Here is a 15,590-nt window from a genome sequence, read left to right as displayed (position 1 = left end):
AATGGAGGAGAACGATCTGATCGGAGCAACTGTGACAAATAATCCAACTGAAACCTATGGAATGCCATTTAAATAAATACCTGAATAATTAAATAAATACATATATATAAATATGCCTATGAAATCAATTCTGAAATAAATAAATGAGGCAATAAATACACATTTATTTATTTCATGGGACTTTTATTTCATAATGACACATTTATTTATTTCAAGAGATTTGTATTTCATAATGACACATTTATTTATTTCAAGAGGCTTGTATTTCATAATGACACATTTATTTATTTCAAGAGGCTTGTATTTCATAATGACACATTTATTTATTTCAGGGGACTTGTATTTCATAATGCCACATTTCCATTCCTTATATGCAAATGAACGGGGCGTGGTTAGCTCACAGATCCAGACCAAAGCAACAGCACCACAACACTGACTCAATAGCTCTTGTTTCATACTCCAGTACTCTTAATTGGTTTGCGAACTGCCAATAAACCAAACCGGTTCCGTTTCAAGAACCGTTCTTGTGCTTTTCTGGTGCATTGCGCACTCAAAAATGAATAGCTGCTGATTTGACCAAGCGAACGCGAGAGACGGCTGAGTTGACCGCAGTTATGCAACAGCAACCGAAGCTAAACTGACTATCATGACTACTTGTTGCTATCCTATTGTAGCATAAGCCATTATCTACAGGCACATTTTAACTTTTCATTATGATTCTACTCAGTGGCGGCTCCAGAGTATTTTTGTTGGGTAATCTATGGTAGGGCTAACCCATACAGTGGTGGGGCTGAAGTCAGTATTTGCAATGTAATTACATACACCGTACACGCTCCCCTTGACAGTGAAATGCCACACATGAGGTTTAGATTATTTCCCTGTCTCAATCCAAATTGAACTGTATGAAATAAAAAGGCACATTTGTCTTGTAGTAAATAAAAAGGGCGACCTGGAGCCAATCCTGCAATTTCTCCAGAAGTGAAAGAGTTGACTTGCCTAAAACCCAACCCCTGCAGGGGGGTCTGGGGGGATTCTCCCCCAGGAGAGTTTTTGAAATACTAACATAAAATACACATTCTGGTACTCTCTTGAGAAGAAAAATAAATAAATCTATTACTACACGAAATGAATGCCATTTTAGTTTGTTGTTACTTTGTTCTGAAAGCTGAACCTGCTGCTCCTCACAGAGAGAAGAGGGAAGAGGCTGAGTGAATTACTTTACATTGTGGATAAGGGTGGATAGCCCCCATTGTTCTGTGTGTCAAAATGAAAGACAGCCCACACACCTATCAATCATCAAACCGTGCGGTGTTATTTCATTACGTGTTGATAGAAATCAACACGTAATGTTGTATCGATGTATATAGATTCAAAACCTTTATTTATCCAGGTAAAATCCCATTGAGATCAATGATCTCTTTTTCAAGGGAGACCTGCAGCAGTAGGTTCCACAAGACATAAAAACATAAACAACAGAACAACAAAAGGACATCATACAGCAAAATGTACAGGGATTACAATTTACATATCTAACCACATGTACAGGTACCAACAGCATCTGATTTAGTAGCATCCAACCGAGCTTTAAAAACATGTAGTGGTACTAGCTTGGTAATTTTCCATTCTTTTTGCAGACTGTTCCATGTTAGTGGAGCTGCACATCTAAAAGCTTTCTTCCCTAAGACAGTCCTAGCACTTGGCACATTTAATAAAACCACAGCATGCGATCTCAGGCAATAAGTACTTTCAATTCGCCGAGAGATCAGGGAGCAGATATAAGATGGTAGTTTATCCAACATGGCTTTGTAAATGAAAAAGTACCAGTGACTGAGCCTCCGTACAGTAAGTGATGGCAAAACCGCCTTGGTATACAGTGGACAGTGATGCGTAAGTGCTTTACAATTTGTCAAAAATCTCAGTGCACTGTGATACACAGCATCTAACTTGACCAGGTAATTGGCAGGTGCATTCATATATAACAAATCACCATAGTCCAGCACAGGTAAAAAGGTCACAGTGACTAGCCTTTTCCTGGCCTCAAGCGAGAAACAGGACTTATTTCTGTAAAAGAAACCTAGCCTAACCCTCAGCTTTTTAAGCAGGTTATTTACATGAAATTTAAAAGTGAGACAGTCATCAAGCCAGATACCCAAGTATTTGTAACAGGTAACCACTTCAAGTTGTATTCCTTGCGTAGTTACAATATCCAAAGCAGTCTCTGGTGTATTTTTAACTTTAGCTTTAGAAAAGAGCATTACCTTGGTTTTATCCACATTTTAAAAGAAGCTTAAGGCAAGGCAAGGCAAGGCAAGTTTATTTATATAGCACTTTTCAACACAAGGCAATTCAAAGTGCTTTACAAAAAATGAAAGAGATTAAGAAAATGGCATTTAAAATCAGTCATTAAAAAGAAAAGCTAATAAAATAAACATTAAAAGAAAAAATACATGGATAAAAGTTACAGTGCTGTCAATTAAACATTAAAAGAAAAAAGTACATGGATAAAAGTTACAGTGCAGTCTAAGATATGAATAGTTCAATTAAAAGCAGCGACAAAAAGAAAAGTCTTCAGCCTGGATTTAAAAGTAGTCAGAGTTGCAGCGGACCTGCAGGTTTCTGGGAGTTTGTTCCAGATATTTGGAGCATAATAACTGAACGCTGCTTTACCATGTTTAGTTCTGACTCTGGGGACAGAAAGCTGACCAGTCCCTGAAGACCTGAGAGATCTGGATGGTTCATAATTTAGCAGGAGGTCAGAAATGTATTTTGGGCCTAAACCATTCAGTGCTTTATAAACCAGCAGCAGTATTTTGAAATCTATTCTTTGACACACAGGAAGCCAGTGTAAAGACTTCAGAACTGGAGTGATGTGATCCACTTTCTTAGTGTTAGTGAGGACTCGAGCAGCAGCGTTCTGAATTAGCTGCAGCTTCCTAATAGATTTTTTAGTGAGACCTGTGAAGACACCATTGCAGTAGTCCAGTCTACTGAAGATAAAAGCATGGACAAGTTTTTCCAAATTTCTGCTGTGACATTAGTCTTTTAATCCTAGATATATTCTTTAGGTGATAGTAGGCTGATTTAGTAACAGTTTTAATGTGACTGTTGAAACTCAGGTCAGAGTCCATGACTACACCTAGATTTCTGGCTTTATCTGTTGTTTTGAACATTGCACACTGAAGCTCAGCGCTAACTTGTATACGTTCTGCCTTGGCTCCAAAAACCATTACCTCAGTTTTATCTTTGTTTAATTGGAGAAAGTTCTGACACATCCAGTCATTGATTTGTTCAATGCACTTACTCAGTGTTTGAATTGGAGCATAGTCTCCTGGTGAAATTGTTACGTAAATTTGTGTGTCATCTGCATAGCTATGGTAACTTATTTTGTTGTTCTTCATTATCTGAGCCAGTGGTAGCATGTAGATGTTAAAGAGAAGAGGCCCCAAGATGGAGCCTTGAGGAACCCCACATGTCATATTTGTCAACTCAGATGTGTATTTACCTATAGAAACAAAGTTGTTTCTGTCCTTTAAGTAGGATTCAAACCAATTCAGAACTGTTTCCGAAAGTCCCACCCAGTTCTCCAGTCGGTCTAGTAATATGCTGTGGTCAACAGTGTCAAACGCAGCACTGAGATCTAATAATACTAACACTGAAGTTCTGCCACTGTCTGTGTTTAAGTGGATGTCATTAAAGACCTTTACAAGAGCAGTCTCAGTGCTGTGGTTTGGACGAAAGCCTGACTGGAACACATCAAAACAGTCATTTAAATGCAAGAAATTACTCAACTGTTGAAAAACAACTTTTTCAATGATTTTACCTAGAAATGGGAGGTTTGATATGGGCCTGTAATTGTTCATTACTGAAGCATCTAGATTATTCTTTTTTAAGAGCGGTTTAATGACTGCAGTTTTCAGGGCCTGTGGAAAAATACCTGAGTGAAGAGATTTGTTTACTATATGAAGTAGATCTGAGGCCATGCAAGGCAAAACATCTTTGAAAAATCCTGTTGGAATAATATCAAGGCAGCAGGAGGAGGATTTCAGAAGTTGAATAATGTCCTCTAGGTTTTTATCATTAATCTGATGGAATTGTGTCATGATGTCTGAATTGATGTTAAGTGGAGATAGGGACAACACATTTGCTGTTCCTGATGCAGAGGCACTGACTGCTTGTCTGATTTTCTGAATTTTGTCAGTGAAAAAGGAGGCAAAATCATTGCACGCCCTGGTGGATAGAAATTCAGAGGCTACTGACACTGGGGGGTTAGTTAGTCTGTCGACGGTAGCAAACAAGGCACGTGCGTTGTTTTTGTTTTTGGTAATGATGTCAGAGAAGAACGATTGTCGTGCGTTTTTCAATTCCAAATTATAGAGGCCAAGTCTCTCTTTATAGATTTCAAAGTGAACCTGGAGATTTGTTTTTCGCCACCTGCGTTCAGCTTTTCGACATTCTCTTTTTTCTGTTTTCACGGTCATGGCCTTTCTCCATGGAGATATTTTCTTGCCAGACACTTCCTTTACCTTAGTTGGAGCAATGGCATCTATAACATTTTTAATTTTTGAATTAAAATGATCTACTAGCTCATTTACTGAGATGTTGGCAGGGGCAAGTGTGGAAGAGAAATTCTGAGTAAACATTTCCCTAGTGTTTTCAGTTAAATATCGCTTTGTGGTTACCTCTTTTTGAACATTTTTGTGAACAGAAATAGAGCTCTCAAAGAAAACACAGGAATGGTCAGAGAGTGCAACATCAGTCACCACAACCTTAGAGATATTCAGACCCTTTGAGATAATTAAGTCCAGAGTGTGCCCCTTATTGTGCGTGGGCTCCGTCACATGCTGAGTCAGTCCATAGCTATCAAGAACACAAAACAGTTCTTTAGCCCCTCTGTCCTGGGGGTTGTCAACATGGATGTTAAAATCACCAACAATGACTAGACGGTCAAAGTCAATACACACTATAGACAGCAGTTCAGTAAAGTCATCAAAAAAGCTTGCACAGTATTTGGGTGGTCTATAGATATTTAGGAACAGAGCTCGAGAGGAGCATTTCAGCCGGAGGGCCACATATTCAAAAGAATCAAAGTTTCCATAAGATGTCTTCCTGCATTGAAGGGCATCATTGAACAGAATAGCAACTCCACCCCCTTTCTTATGCATTCTTTCCTGACTCATAAAACTAAAGTTGGGAGGGGTTGATTCGATAAGAACAGCTGCACTGTTATTTTGTTCAATCCAAGTTTCTGTTAAAAACATAAAATCGAGATTGTGCTCAGTGATAAAATCATTGATTAAAAATGTTTTTCCTGCCAAAGACCTGACATTTAATAAAGCTAGTTTAAGTTTGTTAAACACACTATCAGTCATGTTTTTTGTAACAAGCTGTGGCTGACATGGAATCACTGCTAAATTAGATACACTCACACAAACGTTTGAGCGCTTCCTGTTTCTATGATTCACCGCTCTTAATCTATTACCTATCAACACAGATATCGGCAAAGCTACTGGCAGGCAGGGCCCCGACAGAGAGCTGAGCCTGAATAATGTTAAAAACAGCCTGTAATTTAACAACAGCCTCGTTAATCGAGGGACCTGCACAGTACATAACGGTATCGTCCGCATAAAAATGTAAGGTTGCTCCTTCGACATTTTCACCTAAACTATTAATATGGATAGAGAATAATAGCGGACCTAAAACTGAACCTTTTGGTACACCATTAGTGATGTTTAACCACTCAGAAGACAGCCCATCAAAGTGAACACATTGGGACCTTTCAGAGAGGTAGTTCACAAACCACCCCACTGCATGGCTGGATATGCCAATACTGACCAGCCTCTGCTTCAAAATGCGATGATCGACGGTATCAAAAGCTTTTGAAAGGTCAACAAATAGAGCTGCACAACTCTGCTTATTATCTAAAATACTCGTAATATCGTTTACCACTTTCATTGTGGCAGTGATGGTGCTATGTTGCTTTCTGAAGCCTGACTGATGTTTAGACAGGATGTCATTGTTACATAAAAACACCTTTACCTGCTCACTCACTAGGCGTTCAAGAACCTTGGCCAGAACTGACAATTTAGAGATGGGTCTATAATTGTTTAATAAGGTGGCCTCCCCTCCTTTTAGTAGTGGCAGGACATAAGCTGACTTCCATACTTTTGGGATTTTGTTTCGTGCTGAGAGAGAGGTTAAAAAGAGTAGTAAGAGGTGGAGCAATAAAATCTGCAGCTATCTTTAAAAAGAAAGGTTCTACGTTGTCCGGACCAGCCGGCTTTTTAGGATCTAGCTTGGTTAAGACTTCACGAACAACATCAACAGTAAAAGGAGTAAAACTGAAAGGGTTTTCCAGACCACATTGTTCTGAGTCACTGACTGTGGTGTTCACAGAAGCAGAATTAGAAACAGAATGAAAAAGAGAGCCACAGGACACAAAATGCTCATTAAAACAATTTAGTATGGTGGCCCTATCCGATATAGTGCCAGATGCTGTGGTAAGGCACTGAGGTAGCTCATTACGGATATCACCGGTGGATATCGATTTTATGGCTTTCCAGAATTTTCTAGGGTTGTTCAGGTTCTTTGTGGTAACTGACAGATAATACTTAGATTTAGCACTTTTGACATGTGAAGTGAAGCTATTTCTTAGCTGCCTAAAACGCAGCCATTCTACCTCTGAGCCTGATTTCCTAGCCTTTGCCCAGGCCTTGTTTCTCTCATGTAGGAGAATAGATAATTCAGCAGAAAACCAAGGATTGTCTCGTCCCTTCACTCTAAATGTACGCAGGGGTGCATGTCTATCTATAATTTCCATAAAACCAAGATAAAAATAAGACCATGCAGGCTCAACATCAGCACACAAATCGATTTTTCAGATCATGTACAAAACCCTGCTCCACAAAATGTTTTATGTCTCTCTTGATGATAATACGAGGTTTAACCTTTTGGACTTTTGTGTCCCTAATTGTGGCTACAACACAGTGGTCACTCAGATCATTCGCAAATACTCCCACAGCTGAGTATTTATAGGGAATATTAGTTAGAATGAGATCAATTAGGGAGGATTTATTTGGGGACTTAATATTAGGGCGAGTAGGACTGTCAACAATCTGAGTAACATTTAAAGTTAACCAGTCCCAGTTGAAATCTCCAAGTAGCACTATTTCCTTGTAGTCTAGTTGCGATAAAAGATTTGCTAGCGAAGACAAGGAGTCTTTGACAGCTGAGGGGGGTCTGTAACAGCCCACGACCATGACCTGTTGACCCTTTGCCACTTCTATATTTAAGGCTAAAAATTCAAATTGCTTACTGATAGATTTGGAAACTACTGCGGTTACACTGAACTTATTCTTAACATAAATGGCAACGCCACCACCTTTATTAGGCCGGTCGGTACGATACACATTATAACCATTTAAGGCAATGTCAGAGGCCAAAATAGATTTGTTTAGCCATGTTTCTGATAAAAACAATGACATCAGCGTCAGTCGAGCTCACCCAGATGCGGATACAATCTAGTTTACCTAACAGACTGCGCACATTCAAGTGGATGAAACCCAACCCAGATCTAGCTTTAAAATCAGCAGGAGTAGCGATCTGACTACTACTACTGGGCGGACCAGGGTTAGGTTGTACATTTCCTGACAGTAATAACAAACAAAAAAAAACAGGCATCTTTTCCTCTTAAGCGACACGCATACATTGTCATCTACTTTAGAATCACCGGAAAAGTCTGCGAGAGTGTGATTTGAGCTTAAGAAGCAGTCCTGAAGAACCATCATCGCAGGAAAACCAAAAAAACAAACATATTTTGTCGAGCAGATTGACTGTGACTAGGCAACCGGTAATTGTTTGTGTAACACATCCGAACCTTTGCAGGGGATGCCCACTGCGGGTGGCAGAACAGACCTGAATCCAGTAGACTCCTCAGAATAACTAGAGATCTTCTCATAGTCCAAAATAGTTAACAGGCACAGCAGAATCCCGATATGGGCCATTTTCCCAGACCAGCACACAGTATCCGCGATGTTCCTGGAGCAAAATCAGCACAGCAGTTTAGGACAGGCGAAAGCAGCAGCGTGGTATCCCCGGGGTGAAAGCAGGCCTCTGCGACAGCAGAACCAGGACAGGTGGAAAGCAGTCCCCAGCCATGGTAAAATCCTCTTCCGCACAGCAGCACACGCCCGGTGGAAGCAGGCCAAGCCTGAAGCGTGGATCCACTCCGTCTCTCCGCGACGACCTCTCCAGTGCAGCCGTACTTTACAGGTGGGAGCAGGCCTCCGTAGATCGCAGATCGCAGGCAGCAAACAGGTGGAGATGCTCCATAGAGATGTACTACAGCAAAAGTATTCACCGTCAGGACTTCCTGCAACAACACCACGCCGTTATTGTGATTCTGATTGGCCAGAAGACATTATCAAAGATGTTCTATTGAGAAGACGATCACTACGTGACAAAAGTTTTCAAAACCGTTTCTAGTCTTCGGTATTTCCAGACAAGTGGCTACTGAAATCAATCTTACTAGCTGCTGTCTGTGCAATTTACTCCGTGAGTTGGCGGACTTTATTTTGCTTACTTTAACATCATTTTTCATGGTGGGGCTAAGCCCCATGGCTGTAGCCTACCCCAGCCATACCCTGGCGCCGCCACTGATTCTACTTGTGATAGTCGGACATGACAACCTGTGCAGCCCATGTATTGATTCCATCTGATAGCTGCTATAATACAAAACAAAACTTCTGCCTGCTCTCCACAATGATCAATAACAGTGAACGGATGGTAAAAGTAAGGTTCAAATAAACAGAATCACACGAAGCCTGGTTAGTGTTGCCTGACTTTATAAAGTGTGTTATTTTTGTATAAGTGTGTGGTTGCGTTCTAGTCACTTTTCTTAGCGCTACTGCTTGTTACAACTTTCATTTTCCGTACTCGCCATAAACGGTTATTATGGCTCAGGTTAATCTCGCCCCCTTCCGACGTGAGCGTAGTTTTTGGTTCTTGCCGGGCAGCCAAGTGGGGTCAGCTAAGAACCGGTTTTCGGTGTTTAGAGCCGGCTCCGCTGCGGCCAAAACGGGAAGAACTAGAGCTAAATCAGGCTAGCCCGGAACCGGTTTGGTGGAAAAGGGTCAGAACCAGAGCACAAGAACGGTTCATGAACCGGAACCGGTTTGGTTTATTGGCAGTTTGCAAACCAATTAAGAGTACTGGAGTGTGAAACAAGAGCTATTGAGTCAGTGTTGAGGTGCTGTTGCTTTGGTCTGGATCTGTGAGCTAACCACGCCCCGTTCATTTGCATATAAGGAATGGAAATGTGTCATTATGAAATACAAGTCCCCTGAAATAAATAAATGTGTCATTATGAAATAAAAGTCTCTTGAAATAAATAAATGTGTCATTATGAAATAAAAGTCCCATGAAATAAATAAATGTGTATTTAAATGTACATGTATACATATTTATTGCCTCATTTATTTCAGAATTTATTTCATAGGCATATTTTTATATATATATATATATATTTATATATATCAGGGTTTCCGCTAGGATTTTTTCTCGCCGGTCAAATGTCCGGGCAGAATTTATTTTACCGGACAAATTTGAAACTTACCGATCATATTTCACTAATAATAATAAGAGTTATGTAGCAGAGTTTCCGTTGGCAGGTAATTACCGGACTATGAGCAGATATGCTGATGTTTAAAACTCAGTTCACGGGGCTCATTTTTATATTGCTTCAGTTTATAATCGTAACAGATCGAAAAATTCAGATTTCATTTTTCAATAAATTATTCAACAAACAACATAATTATTACATTCAAACAAACTACTTGTAGTAGATAACGTACATTATTCAAAAGTTTACATCAACTTTGAATAATAACACAGGAGAAACGGATCCTCTCTTTTCCCCTCTCCCTCCCTCTCTCTCTGACAGCCCGTCAGTTTCTCATGCAGCTCATGCAGCTCGCTAAACAGAGGCTTCAGGTGATTATGCAGAGCTGCATGTCTCGGTCTGACTCAGCAGCTGATCTGATCTCTCTCTCGCGTCCGGTTATACTTCACTCGCGTTTATGTCCATATCGATCAGATCCAGCTCTCCTGATCGGCCTTTATAGAGAGCACCGATCAAACTAGTGAATATCGGCCGATAATGACCGGCAGCCGATCTATCGGAGCATCCCTAATTATTACCAGACATTTTGACCGGCAGGTTTTGAATTTACCGGTTTTTAATAAATCTTACCAGCTAAAAACCAGTAATTACCGGCTAACGGAAACCCTGATATATATATATATATTAGGGCTGTCAAACGATTAAAAAATGTAATCCGATTAATCACAGCTTTTAAATCATGATTAATCACCATTCGAACTATGTCCAAAATGTGCCATTTCTTTATGTATATTGTTGTGGGAATGGAAAGATAAATGAAAGAAGGCGCATATATCCATTTAACATACAGTATCTATGTTTATTATAACATTTTTCTGCGTGTCAAAATGAAAGACAGCCCACACACCTATCAATCATCAAACCGTGGGGTCTTAATTCATTACGTGTTGATTTCTATCAACGGGGGAGTACTTCAGGAAAGTCGACAGGGGGGGGGGCTAGTGGAGTACTTTGTGACCACAGTGTGAACGTTGTGATCAGCTGTTTTAGCGCAGTTCTCCAGTGAAGGGGGGGAAGTCTCCCTCCGCAGCCGGTTGCCGTAGTTTTGGCACAATTCCGTTGTACAGACCGACGTTAACAGCAGCCCTGTCTGTGTACACGGAGACCGACTCTGTCGTCCGGTGATCTAACCGCCTTCTGGAAAAGCTTCACAAGTACGTCGGTACGCAAATGCGCTTTGTGACACAAGTGACGGTACGCATTTCAGATTACGAACATAACCTGCGTACCAGTTATGTGCACCCCTGTACTACAGCAAAAGTATTCTCCGTCGGGACTTCCTGCAACAACACCACGCCGTTATCTTGATTCTGATTGGCCAGAAGACATTATCAAAGATGTTCTATTGAGAAGACGATCACTACATGACAAAAGTTTTCAAAACCGTTTCTGGTCTTCGGTATTTCCAGACAAGTTTGCTACTGAAATCAATCTTACTAACTGCTGTCTGTGCAATTTACTCCGCGAGTTGGCAGACTTTATTTAGCTTACTTTAACATCATTTTTCATGGTGGGGCGAAGCCATTTCTTGGTATGGGTGTAGCCTACCCAAGCCATACCCTGGCGCTGCCACTGGTGGGATGTATGGGGCGGGCCATTCTGCACATGCGTAATTCAAAAAATTAATTACCGCCGTTAACGCGATAATTTTGACAGCATTAATATATATATATACGTGTATTTATTTATTTATTTAATTTTGGCTTAAATGGCATTCTATAGCACCGGCATGGACAATGACCTATGTTTTTAAAAATGCGCTTATCCAGACAAGCCTGGTTTGGACACTTTACGGGCAGAAGAAACATTTCTATTACAGAAAGAATTATACATTTCTGTCTTTTTATGCCTTTAATAGCTACTAACTTGAATTTTTATTAAAATTAATTAATCAATTCTTTTTTTATATTTTATTGTAATGTAGAGACGAGGCTTTTAGCGACAATCATGTATTGCATTACAATTATATGTAAAGATCATGCTAGACAACTAAAGTACACATGTTCTTATGATAACCATTAAGTAACCACCTTCCGTTTGCTAAATGTTTCTCTTTGTTTCTTTAGGCATCATCCTATGACAAAATTACCAGGGAATCCATAGAACATGGCATAATCCTATTCTTATATGTTACACTCTCTACAAACTTCTGAGTATTTCAGTCCGTATGGTGTTAACCTCCTTCAGATTTACTTTAACCTGGGGGACAATGTCTGCATGATTGATCAGCACTTGTATAGGACTTTGGCAATGACCAAATATACGTGGATTGAGGCAGTATTTAGGCAATGCAGTGCAACAGAGACATAGGGCTTGCTTTCCAAGGATGTTTACTGTATATCTCAAGGTAATTGGTTGCAAAATATTGTTTCTTGAAGCATTTCCTAGATGAAGACTTGAATGATTGATTAGCTTTAGGGCTGCAACTAACTTTTGTCATCTGTAAATTGTTGTTTTTGATTAATCTTTGAATAAAAACGTCAACATCTCTAAAACATCAGCACATTTTGAAAAATGTGTGCGCACTCCTTTCCAGCAGAATAAAGTGACAGCATTATTATTGCAGAACCCGTTGCGCATCATGAAAAGCTGAACAGTTGAAAGAGAAAAGACAAAACGTGACGCTTGTTCAGCTCCTCTCTGGATGACTGAAAACATTTACACAATGAGAGAAACTCTACAAAGGAGCTTGGTGGCCTTGTCATTAACCCTACAGATATAAGAGCTTTGTGCAAACACAAAACATCAATGTGTGTGTATGACGCTTTCATACCGCTGCTGCGTGTTTCACTCATAGTTCAGCAAATGTATCATTACTTCTTATTGTGTGTCTTGACCAGCTCGCACTTAGCAAACAGTTGGCAGAGGTGTTTTATGTTCTGGTCTACATGGTTGAGAAAAGCATAGCAACTGTGATGCTCAGATTCTGCCTTCTTGGCGCCCACGGTCCTGCCTTTTTCAAAGTCTGTGGGATCACACTTGAGGCCACTTCTCAGCAGTCTGTTCACATGCAAAGTAGATGCAGAAATGAAGGAGTTGTTGCATGCACCTTTAATTAGCGACAGTAATGACAACTCAGATATGTAACTTTAATACACTTCAGATTGCACCAACGAGTATTTGGATTTATCCAATGTGTCAATGTGGAAGTCAATGCTTACTGGAAAGTAGCAGCTGTTGATATAACAGCAGGCTAAAACCCCCCTTTAGTGAATATTATATATATATCACTTTATGTAACATCAGGGGGTCTTAAAAAGTATTAAAAGTTGATAAATCAATTTAGCGAAAATTAAGGCTATTAAACGGCATTTTCCAAGGTATTACATATTGTAACTTGTTTTCAATAAGTATATAAATTGTCCAAGGAGGTTGTATTCTACAGTTTGCCTGAATGTAATCATTGCGTAGGTGTGTAGTGTGATTCTGTGTAGTTTATTTATGGCATCCCGTTGGATTTGACGTCATCTGAACAGGACATCGCATGCTCACTGCTTGATAGCGTGCGAAGGCCCGTTTACGCCGGTTGTTAAACAACATCGTTATGGGGAAATGCAAGTTTGCGTCCAAATGGTTGGAAGATAAGGAGGAAGGACAATCAATACTGTATATAGTCAATGTGAGGTAAAGTGTGTCGCCAATGTAACCGGTTAAAACTCAAAGTGGCGATAAGGTCTTAAATTGTATGGAAAGGGTCTTAAAAAAAGGTCTTAAAAGGTATTACATTTGACTTCAGGATTCCTGCATATACCCTGAACATGACCAATAAGATTATTTTGTTGTTGTAGGATGAATCTTTCATTTGAATACAAAATGTAACTTGAAGCAGTTTGATAAGTTATCAAAATCATTAAATTAGTATCTATGCTATCTCTCAAAGCATAAATAACACATTTAAAAATCATGGAAATAATCCCGGCTCTTTTCCTAGAACAATTAATAAAAATAGTTATGACACGTTTTAGACTTTGTGCTTATTTTCCTGAAAAGAAAGCATTATCAGCAGGTGTGCTATATTTATGCAACATGTTGTCAACTAGTTGCACCCAACGGCTCGTGCTGTAAATGGAGGCGCACAGCAGGGAAATAGCCAAAGTAAGGCCGAGTGACGGGTCTCTCTGTCGCCTCTGCGTTTTCCTAATCATAAGGGATTAGCAGTATCATCAACAACACTCAATTGGAATTGCAAACGAGGCCAAGATGCAGCAGAGAGGATTGTGGGAGGTTTGACCTGCTTTCTGCCTCCTGTTCATTAAAATTGGCTCCACAGGGACGATCGTTATCCTCAAAGTCAGTGAGAATCTGTTTGTCACAGCTGTTCTGTCTCTTTATTAAACTGTCAGCTCAGGACATTCAAATTAAATATTCCTAAAATTCTGCTTGCAAGGACCCTCCATTTATTTCCTAAAGGTGGTGAATTATTCATCGAGGTGCTCTAGGGCTGCTGGTGGAAGATGTGCATGGCAACCACTCAAAATAGGGTCTTGTGAGCTCAGAGCTGTCAATCTCTTGCTTCATGTTATATTATGGAAGACTACTTAATATATAGAGTCTTGTTTTTGTCAGGAGTAAAGTTAATCTCATTAATCGAAATCATCAGACATCAGCATTTTATTCTGGGAGATTCAGATGGCCTTCGGTTTCAGAGGAGCGTAATTGTCACATTGTGTAAAATTTAGCATTTTGTAATATTCTTGTTTTAATATTCTTGAGTCCTGGACTCGAGTGCCCATTTTCGGTACTCGTGACTCGACTCGGACTCGCGCACTGATTGACGCGACTCGGACTTGGACTCGTAAAATCTCGCGCACGATGACTTGGACTCGTGAATTATCGCGTAAGCCGACTCAGACTTGTGAATTTTCCCCCCCACAATGACTCAGACTCGACTTGTACATTGACGCTCTGACTTGGACTCGGACTCGATCACATTTTTTCCTGCGAGGCGAGTTCACGTACTGGGCTCCGCTATTCCAGTCTAAAGATGTCTAGAGACACACCCCGCATCTGCTGTATGCTTTCACACATTCTGCTTCCACATTGGAAAAGAGCAGCGCAAAATGCTCATTATGTGGAAACAAGATTGAAGAGAAGGCTCCGTAACACATTACTCTAAGGATCGAGTTCAGACATATAGGCTGTCTTGAACACTATCATCAGAGTAACGTGATCTAATCAATAAATAAAGATTCAGCCGATAACACGAAAGCACATGGCTACTTAGCATGCACAATGAAGTCATTCTGCATGCTAAGTAGCCATGTGCTTTCTGGGGCTAAATCTTTATCAGTAAACCGATTTAACCGGTAAAAGTTCCTTCAAAATAAGAGTCCCGATCTCATTACTATCAAAATAAAAGTGCAAAACGAAAACTTTACCATAGGAAAATATTGGCATACAAATATAATCACTTCTCTAAAAGGTAACTCATTTTAAATATAGTTTATTTATATATTATAATAATAATATTAATATTAGTAATAAGCTTTATATTTGTATAGCACCTATTACAAGAATTGTAGCCAAACTCGCTTCACAGCAGTTCAATAGACAGATTAGTATAACATGACAGGATAAAAGCAATGTAGAGGAGCAGCTATACATTTCAACACATATCCACGAAGATTAATACATGAAGACTTGTGACTCGGACTTGACTTGGACTCGAACACAGGTAATGATGACTCGGACTCGACTCGGACACTCCTTGGGTGACTTGGACTCGGACTCGAACACAGGTAATGATGACTCGGACTTGACTTGCACTCTTCTTAGGTGACTTGGACTCGGACTCGAACACAGGTAATGATGACTCGGACTCGACTCGGACACTCCTTGGGTGACTTGGACTCGGACTCGACTACGACTCTCCCTTGGTGACTCGGACTTGGACTCGGACTCGAAGAGTGGTGAC

At 40.1% G+C, this 15,590-nt stretch overlaps 1 protein-coding gene across 4 annotated transcripts in view; it reads left to right on the top strand.

Annotated features, from left to right (window-relative positions):
• The window catches only part of LOC117560067 (general transcription factor IIF subunit 2-like), a 71,119-nt gene that overhangs the window by 31,784 nt on the left and 23,745 nt on the right, over nt 1-15,590 (top strand). The window lies entirely within an intron of this gene.

The sequence above is a fragment of the Gymnodraco acuticeps genome, unplaced genomic scaffold, assembly GCF_902827175.1.
Source record: "Gymnodraco acuticeps unplaced genomic scaffold, fGymAcu1.1, whole genome shotgun sequence".
Taxonomy (NCBI): Eukaryota; Metazoa; Chordata; class Actinopteri; order Perciformes; family Bathydraconidae; genus Gymnodraco; species Gymnodraco acuticeps.
Note: the sequence above shows the minus strand (reverse complement) of the source record. Positions and strands in the feature narration are given on the sequence as shown.